This window comes from Hevea brasiliensis, chromosome 13 (assembly GCF_030052815.1).
Source record: "Hevea brasiliensis isolate MT/VB/25A 57/8 chromosome 13, ASM3005281v1, whole genome shotgun sequence".
NCBI lineage: Eukaryota > Viridiplantae > Streptophyta > Magnoliopsida > Malpighiales > Euphorbiaceae > Hevea > Hevea brasiliensis.
In genome coordinates, this window is record NC_079505.1 from 33,137,723 (window position 1) to 33,147,231 (window position 9,509).

Genomic DNA, 9,509 nt, shown 5'->3' on the forward strand with positions numbered 1-9,509 from the left:
GCAAAGTTTGACTGGAATGATAAATGTCAAACCAGTTTCGAGAAGCTGAAGGCTATGTTTACAGAAGCTCCAGTGTTGACACAGCCAGAGTCAGAGAAAGACTATGTGATCTATAATGATGCCTCTCACAATGGGCTTGGGTGTGTTTTGATGTAGGAAAGGAAAGTAGTTGCCTATGCTTCTAGACAGCTAAGGCCACATGAAAATAATTACCCAACTCATGATCTGGAATTGGCAACAATAATATTTGCATTGAAGATATGGAGGCATTACCTATATGGTGAGAAATGCTACATATACACGGATCACAAGAGTCTGAAGTATTTGCCAACCCAGAAGGAACTCAATCTGAGACAGAGGAGATGGATTGAATTCCTTAAAGATTATGACTGTGTGATCAACTACCATCCTGGGAAGGCAAATGTAGTGGCTGATGCATTGAGTAGGAAGTCCATGATGGCTTTAAAAGCACTAAATGCTCGATTGTCTTTAGCATAGGATGGGGACATTTTGGCTGAGTTACTTGTAAAGCCAAGATTGTTACAGCAAATACAAGAAACACAGCTAAGGGATGAAAAGTTGCCAACTGTTATGGGCAGAACTCAATAGAGGAAGAAGACTAATTATGAGTTGAAAGAAGATGGGTGCTTGTATTATAAAGGCAGAATATATATACCAGGAGATGAGGAACTGAAGAAGAATATCTTGATAAAGGCGCACAGTAGATTCCATGCTATGCACCCAGGAAGTACCAAGGCGTGTCAAGACCTGAAAACCCATTATTGGTGGCCTAGAATGAAGAAAGAGATTGGTGATTTTGTGGTCAGATGTTTAACATGCCAGCAAGTTAAGGCTGAGCATCAGGTTCCATCAGGGTTGTTGCAACCTATATCCATACCAGAGTGAAAATGGGACCGCATCACCATGGATTTTGTCACTGGGCTACCATTGATACAGAGGAAGCATGATACTATATGGGTGATTGTGGATAGATTGACCAAGTTAGCTCACTTCCTACCAGTTAGAGCCGACTACTCACTGGAGAGGTTAGCAGAGATTTACATAGATGAGATAGTCCAGCTACATGGAGTGCCAATATCGATCATATCTAACCGAGACTTGAGATTTACTTCGAGGTTTTGGAAGAGGCTATAGGAGTCTTTAGGCACTTAACTGCACTTTAGTATAGCTTTTCATCCACAGACGAATGGACAGTTAGAAAGGGTGATTCAGGTAACCCTTAAAACTTAATGAATTGTTGTAATTGTTAAAGAAATGATAATAATAACCTGACACTAATGACATGAATGATATGATATGATAGGTATTGGAGGATATGTTAAGAAGCTGCATCGTTGATTTTGAAGGAAGTTGGGAGAAGTATCTTCATTTGGTAGAGTTTGCTTATAATAACAGCTACCAAGCCAGCATAAAAATAGCTCCATACAAAGCATTGTATGGGAGGAGGTGCAGGACTCCCTTATGTTGGATAGAAATGGGGTAAAAGAAAGTAGTGGGCCCAGACTTAGTGAGATAGACTGAGGAAAAAGTGAAACTCATCAAAGACAATTTGAAAGCCACCTCAGACAGACAGAAGTCATATGTTGACCTAAGGAGAAAGGATATAGAGTATGAGGTGGGCGATAAGGTGTTTCTCAAGTTATCCCCTTGGAAGAAAGTGCTAAGATTTGGTAAGAAGGGTAAGTTAAGCCCTAGGTTTATTGGTCCATACGATGTCATTGAACGTGTGGGTCCAGTAGCCTACAGGCTAGCTTTACCACCTAAGCTGGACAAGATTCACAATGTATTCCATGTGTCGATGCTCAGGAGATACAGATCAGATCCTTCTCATGTCATTTCAGTGGAGGAGATAATTGTACAACCTGATTTGACATATGAAGAAGAACTAATCAGAATCTTGGCACGAAAAGTGAAAGAACTCATAAATAAGAGGATCCCACTAGTGAAAGTCTTGTGGAGACACCACAACACAGAAGAAGCGACATGGGAGAGTGAGGAAACGATGAGGCAACAGTTCCCTCAGCTCTTCACATCAGGTAAATTTCGAGGACGAAATTTTTATTTAGAGGGGAAGAATTGTAACGCCCTCACCGTAGGTAGTCTGGACATTCTACTATTTCGACGACTAATGTCTGTTCGGACAGTCAGAATATCTAGAACTACACTTAAACTATAGTGAGGAGACCTAAATTAATGGAATAAATGTAAAGAAAATTTAATAAAATATAGGAAATAATTTTGGGACCAAATTAAAGGTTTATTTAGGTAAAAATGACATTAAAGATGTTAAAAAAAATTTAGAGAAAATAAAATAAAATTTAAGAGAATTTATTAATAGGTACAAAAAAATAATAATAACCCGATGAGCACCATGAAGGGCATTTTGGTCATTTCACCCCCAAAGGTAAATTTTGACCTAAGTATCAAATTAAATATTGAGAGAATAAAATAATTAACATAAATTAAAATTTATGAATTTGAATTAGGAAAATGAGAAGAGAAAGAAGAAGAAAAGAAAAGAAAAGAAAAGAAAAGAAAAAAAAAAAAAAAATATATATATATATATATATATATATATATAAGACACAAGAGACAAAACCCTACCAACCCAAGTCTTCTTCTTCCTTTCATTCCTACCTGGCCAAAATTCCAAGTTCCCTCTCTCCCTCTATTTTTCTTTCGTGAAGCTTGATTTCCTAAGCTTCCTCCACATAAAACCTTAACCTCTCTTTACTAAAAATCATCCCCACAGCATAAGGAAGCTATTGGTAGCCATAAGAAGAAGGAAAAGTTGAAGTTTTGGAAAGTTTAAAGTTGGGTCACAAGAGGTAAGTGCAAGATACCACTCCCTCTCTTCTTTAAATTTTGTAAGAATGATGAGATGAGTGAGTATCACATGAAAATGAAAACAAATGATAAGAAATTGAAGAACCCTAATTTCGGCAGCCATGGAACTCTTTGGGGTTTGATGCTTTTAAATGATGAAAATTAGTTCCATGAGGATGTTTGATAAGTTGATATGATTAGGAGTTTGAATGTGTTGTGTTTGTATAAATTGGATATTGAAATTAGGGTTTGTGTACATGAATTGGGAATTTTGTGTAATTGTTGAGATTGACCTAATTGAGATAAAATTGTTGCTTATAGAAGTACTATGTATGCCAATTGAAGCAAGGAAGTTGGAGAAAATTGAAAAATTTGGGAGTGCTTTTTCTGCAGGTTTGGGACTCACTGAGTCCAGCTTGAGTTTTGAGCCATAACTAATTTTGTGCTGCTCTAATTGGTATGAGGCCAATTGGGGGTAAAACCAAACCCAAAACACTCCATTTTCCATGAAAAAACTTGATACACTTGAATTGTGTAGATATTTTTACGCACATTTACATTCTATTTCATAGCATTTAGGCAAGTATTTTCATGCATAATAGTTGATTTCATTAGTTTTCGTAATTTCTATTGTAAAGCCGTTAATTTCATATTTTCTGCATTATTTCAGGTGTTTGGGTGAAGCTACAGAAGTATAGGAGTGCAAGAAAAGCTTGGAGGAGTCAAGAGATAGAGAATTGCTGCTGATACAAAGTACACGGGTCATGTAAACCAAGCCCCAGACTCGTGTAAATCTCTACCAAAAGAAAGCCAAGAGAATCGATAAGAAACACAAGTACACGTGTCGTGTAATCAGACCCGTGTAATCTACAGGGACCCGTGTAAGTCTCTGCCAAGCGCAAGTCTGAAGAAACTTATGGGAACAACAGTACATGGCCCGTGTAATTGGCACAGACTCGTGTAACTTTTTATGCCAAAACAAGATCGCGCGATTCTCCTCTAGCAAGTTACACAGCCCTACTTTGCGGGACCCGTGTAGTGACACACGAGCCATGTACTATGCTGCAGCCAGTTTTATAACTCAAATTTCCCTCCTGTTTTCAAATAAAAATGAGACTCCTAAGGCCCTTTGGACTCAAAGCAACCTAACCCTAGAGCAACCAATATAAATAGAAAAGAAAACGTCAAAAGAGGGGTTGAAAAAGATGACTGTCACGGGGAGACTACTGAAAGCTGCTGCTGTCGGGCTCCGCATCAGTACCAAAAGAGGTTCTCTAGCTGAAGTTCCACAAGATCAAAGCTGCAAACTATCTTCGATTTCTTCATTTCATCTCCATAAACAAATTTCTATTGCTTTATTTCTTTACATGGTTTTCTTTTTACTGTCATTACTTTTATCATGATGTTTGCTGAACTCACCATGAGTGAGTAGTTTCCTTATTCTGGATTTAGGAGAGTAATGATTGTAATTATTATTATGGATGAACATTAAGTCTTATTTACTGGATTCGAGATTCATTTCTTGATTCGATTTCTTGTGATCCTAATGCATGCAATGTGATGGTACCCACTTAAACATGATTATAAATGTTGATTGAAGGACTGAAAGGTGAAGATTAACGTTAGAAAACCAAGATCTTGAACCTAGGAATTCTGACCTAAAGACAGGCTGATACCTTTGTGGAACCTAAAAATCGGTCAAAGGTCTTAAAGCATTTTAATTAATTTGATCACCACGAAAGTAGGGTTTGAATTAATTAAAATACACCCTAGATTCCTTGAGAGAGGATTTAGGATAACTTAGGGCTAATTTCCATCAAAGAAAACGAACCTCAATTCAGTAAACAAACGAGATAACATCCCTAATAAGATTCAAGTGTGAAATCTTAACTCCATAATTGTTCCAAAAATAGATTACTTCATTTTAAGTTTACCATTCTAGTGTTTAAAGTTAACAACTTTACTCCCTAAACATTCGAAAGCCTAGATAGTCAAAGTTGCTGTGTAGATTGGTACTTGCTAAAAAAAAAATCCTTGTGGGAACGATACTCTACTTATTACTTTATTACTTGTTAACGATCCGTGTACTTGCGGGGTTGTAAAACCAGGCAAACAAGTTTTTGGCGCTGTTGCCGAGGATTGCTTTGGCTTTAGTAATATCAAGCGATAGGCAATTTAGCTGATTTAGGCCATTATATTTATTATGTAATTTTATTTTACTGGTTATATTTTTCTTCTTTTCTCTCAGATTCTCAATCTAGTATATGACCAGAACAAGGCCAGAAGAAGAAATATTGGACTGTGATCCGGAGATAGACAGAACTCTGAAAGCCATCAAGAGAGAAAGGAAGCATCAAGAGCACAGTCAAGGAGATCCTGAATTTCCAATCATGGGCGATAAAAATGACAGACCAAGACTCTTAAGAGATTACGGAGCTCCATCTGTCCAAGGATTTCAGCCCAGTGTCACTAGACCCACAGTGGAAGCCAATAACTTTGAATTAAAACCAGCATGGCTCCAAATGATTCAACAAACCCAGTTTGCAGATTCGCCTATAGAAGACCCACACTATCACCTCCAGTGCTTTCTCGCCCTATGTGATACATTCAAGATGAATGGAGTGTCTGATCAAGCAATAAGACTCAGAGCATTCCCATTCTCCCTTCGGGACAGAGCAAGGAAGTGGTTACTTTCTCAACCAGCTGGAACGTTCACTAATTGGGAAAATCTCTCTCAAGCTTTTCTAGCAAGGTATTTTCCACCTGCAAAGACTGTAAAACTAAGGCTTGAGCTCAACACCTTCAGACAAAAGGAAGGAGAATCATTATATGACGCATGGGAAAGATATAAAGACCTGCAAAGAGAATGTCCACACCATGGTATAGAAGATTGGCTATTAGTGCAAAACTTCTATAATGGGTTACTACCCTATCCAAGGAGCACAGTTGATTCAGCTGTAGAAGGTGATCTAATGGAGAAAATAGTGCCACAAGCACTTGAACTTCTAGAAAGGGTGGCATACCATAATTATGAGTGGTCAAATGAAAGAGGAAATGCAAGGAAAACTGTAAGGGTACTAGAAGTAGACGCCTTAAGCATGATAAATGCTCAATTTGATCAGCTCACAAGGAAACTCAAAAAGATGCAAGCCAACGCAGTAGGTATAAACAGTCAACCTAAAGACAGCTATGGAGGAGGATACGTGAGTTCAGAATACAGTAATTTCAATGAACCCTCCTCAGAACAGATGAACTATATGAATAACGGAGGAAACTTCAACCAGAGGCAGTCAAACAATCCGTATTCAAATACTTACAACCCTGGATGGAGGAACCACCCAAATTTCTCATGGTCTAATCAGCAGAACCAGCCAATAAACAAGCAACAAGGGTACAAACCACCAGCACCCCCCATGTCACACTTTACCTCTCCGTAAGGCATAATATGATCCCATAGTATACCTAATGAATTACCAAACTTCGTCTACTGATAACCCATTAAATACACTATAAGGGATTTTAAACCTTTTCTTATTTCTTTTTACAGTGGTGAGCACTTTTGACAGATGTTAAAATTTTTTTTTTTAATTGAAGTGAAATCAAATAACAAATCTAAAGTAACAATAATTTCTGTAAAAATTTTGGCAGAGTGCCGTCTGTATTTGGAGCAAAACAGTTCTTCAAAAACTTGTAAAAGGTACTTCCAATATATTTGTTCAATTCCAAACTCCAATATGGCTCAACTCAAATCAGTGTCTTCAACACAGTTCAAACTCAATTCAATATCATTTTCATCAATTCCAAAGATAAAGTGCAAAATAAATAAGTACTTCAAAAGCTTAAATAAGAGAATTGTAATACAACATTTTGACAAGCCAAGATAATTTACAACTTTATTTTACAACTATTCAAGACCAAGTACAATATATGCATACATTATAATAAAAATTACAAGGAGGTGGTATACTCAAAATACCAGGTAAAATCCCAAAAGTGTAGCACAAGTAGCCTACTCTGCTGCTTTATCTATCTGTCTACCTGCGACAGCAATGAAAAAGCTATCGCTGAGTAAAATTTACTCAGTGGTGCATAATAACAATTTAAAATGCAGTACATAAAACTTTTACTGACAATTTACAATTCAAATAATTAACAATTTCCTGCCACAATTTCAAAGCTCATATAACACAAATTTGATCGAACAATTGAATAACACAGTGTTGCCGATCAATAACATAACTTAGGTCATGACACAAATTTTTCGAACATGCTGTATTGTACACCACGACAAGATATACTCACCCCACTAATCGAAATCAATGAGGGAGGTGGCTAGCTAGCTAATGAGAACTCATCCATACTCACCTTAGACTGGCAAGTCAAAGAGGGAGGAATATAGTCATACTTACTGTCACACCCTACCCCTCTGTAAGGCATAACATGATCCCGTAGTATACCTAATGAATTAGCAACTTCGTCTACTGATAACCCATTAAATACACTACAAGGGATTTTAAAAACTTTTCTTACTTCTTTTTACAGTGGTGAGCATAATTTACAGGTGTTAAAAACCTTTTTGAACTGAAGTGAAACAGCTAACACATTTGGACTATTAGTGACTTCTGTAAAAATTTTGGCAGAGTGCCATCTGTATTTTGGATAAAACAGTTCTTCAGAAAACCTGTAAAAACACTTCAATATAATCCTCAATCTCAACTCAAATCCACAATAGTTTTTCAAAGACTGAGATAAAAGAAATATAGTACAATTTTTACAAGCCAAAATAACTCATAATTTATTTTACAACGTCAATGTACAATTTTAATTTACAACTACTCAAAACCAAGAACAATATATACATACAGTGAACATACATTACAGTACAAAATGCAAAATGTGGTATACTCAATATACCCGATGATCTCTCGCTGAATGTACTAGCAGCCTAGTCTGCTACCCTGTCCGTCTGTCTACCTGCGACAGCAATGGAAAGCTATCGGTGAGACAATGTCTCAGTGGTGCACAACGTTAACCAAATACAACTTTAAATCACAATTCATAAATCATATAAATAGTAGATACGTAAAATCATAGTTAAATTCAAGACAATAAATGTCATAAGAATTTTAAACTTTATTTCACAATATCACAATAAATCTCAATAGTCAAAACATGGTTAAATTCAAAAGACAGTGAATGTCAATAAGAATTTAAACTCCATTTCACAAATTATCAAATGTCATAATAACACAATTTAGTCGAATAATTTAAGAATACAGTGTTGCCAATTCATACACAACTTAAGCCATGACACAAATTTCCGATCAATGCCGCGTTGTACACCACGACAAAGCAATCACAACCCCACTAATCGAAATCAATGAGGAAGGAAGCTAGCTATATAATGAGTACTCATCCGATCACCTCAACTGGTAAACCAGAGAGGGAGAAAAATAAACGATCACAACCCCATAAATGGAGAAGGAATGGTGTGATACTGTCATGCTAAGTGTGAACACAAAATCAATTCCAAAAATTTTATTCAAATGATTCGTGAGAATCCAATAAATTTCCAAAGTCATAATTTCATTCACAAAATGGCAACACGATTCATAATTAACTTCAATTTTCACAAATCACACCAAATCTATTTTTCCACAGTTCCAAACCATTTACAATGCTTTTCAAGCAATAAGTATCCATTCAAACACATTTCCATAATTGAAAACAATAATATACAATTAGTCATAATTTATTTCAATTGAAAAATTCAAAGGAAATAGCTGTTGTGCACAAACCTTTGATAACTGTCTCCTGGCCTTGACTCAGTGTTTCCTTCCCTTTCCCTGAGTCTTTGCTAACTGAGAAACACAATTTGAGGTGTTTCAGTACTCATTTAAACTATCTCTAACGATAATGCTTGATAATTAATTCACTAAATTCTATTATTTGCTTAGTCAACCTAATATGTCGACCCTCGATGCGTTCTAGATAAATTAGGTTTTAATGTTACTAATATGTCACATTCAATAGTCTTTTAGGGTTGGTACATGTTACTAAATTCATTTCCATGTATCTTGCATTTTCTTGCAATTTGCTGGATTCTGAGATACTAGTTTTACCTAGCCGGACGACCTAGTTCCCTCAGTTTTCGGGTTTTGGTCAAAACTAAAAACTTGTAGGTCTATGTCTTATTGCACGCGGGACAAAATTTCAGGTCATTCTGAGTTATGTAGACCAAGTTATGGTCATTTTATTATTGCTGGTCAAAGTGCATCAAAATTGGTCACTTTAGGTCATTTTAGGTCAATTTTGGTTCGGCCGGTTTTTGGACCCGAACTTGTGCAAGCTGTTTGACTTGCTTATGGTCATTTCTGGGCTTTGGTGTCTTCACAAGACTTGTAGATATAGGTCTTAACTATTCATGGTCAAAATTTCAGGTCAATTGGACCTGTTTTGAGTGAGTTATGGCCTAAACACTAACTGCTGCCCAAATGGTCAATTTTCAGGCCTTAATTGCACTAATCCGGATTTGGTCATTTTTCAAGCTACCTTACAAGCAGAATTTTGGCAAGCTTCCTTCATGAAAGTTGGCACATTTTGTGCCTAGTTTCACCTCCAATTGGTCTCATACCAATTGGAGCCACACACTTAAGGTTCTA

The 9,509-nt window shown here is 36.6% G+C and overlaps 1 non-coding gene across 1 annotated transcript; it reads right to left on the minus strand.

Annotated features, from left to right (window-relative positions):
* Positions 1 to 5,624: 5,624 nt before the first annotated feature.
* LOC131172360 (small nucleolar RNA R71) lies at positions 5,625 to 5,731 on the minus strand. The gene has a single exon (XR_009142840.1). It is a non-coding gene; the product is annotated as a small nucleolar RNA R71 (small nucleolar RNA).
* Positions 5,732 to 9,509: the final 3,778 nt, after the last annotated feature.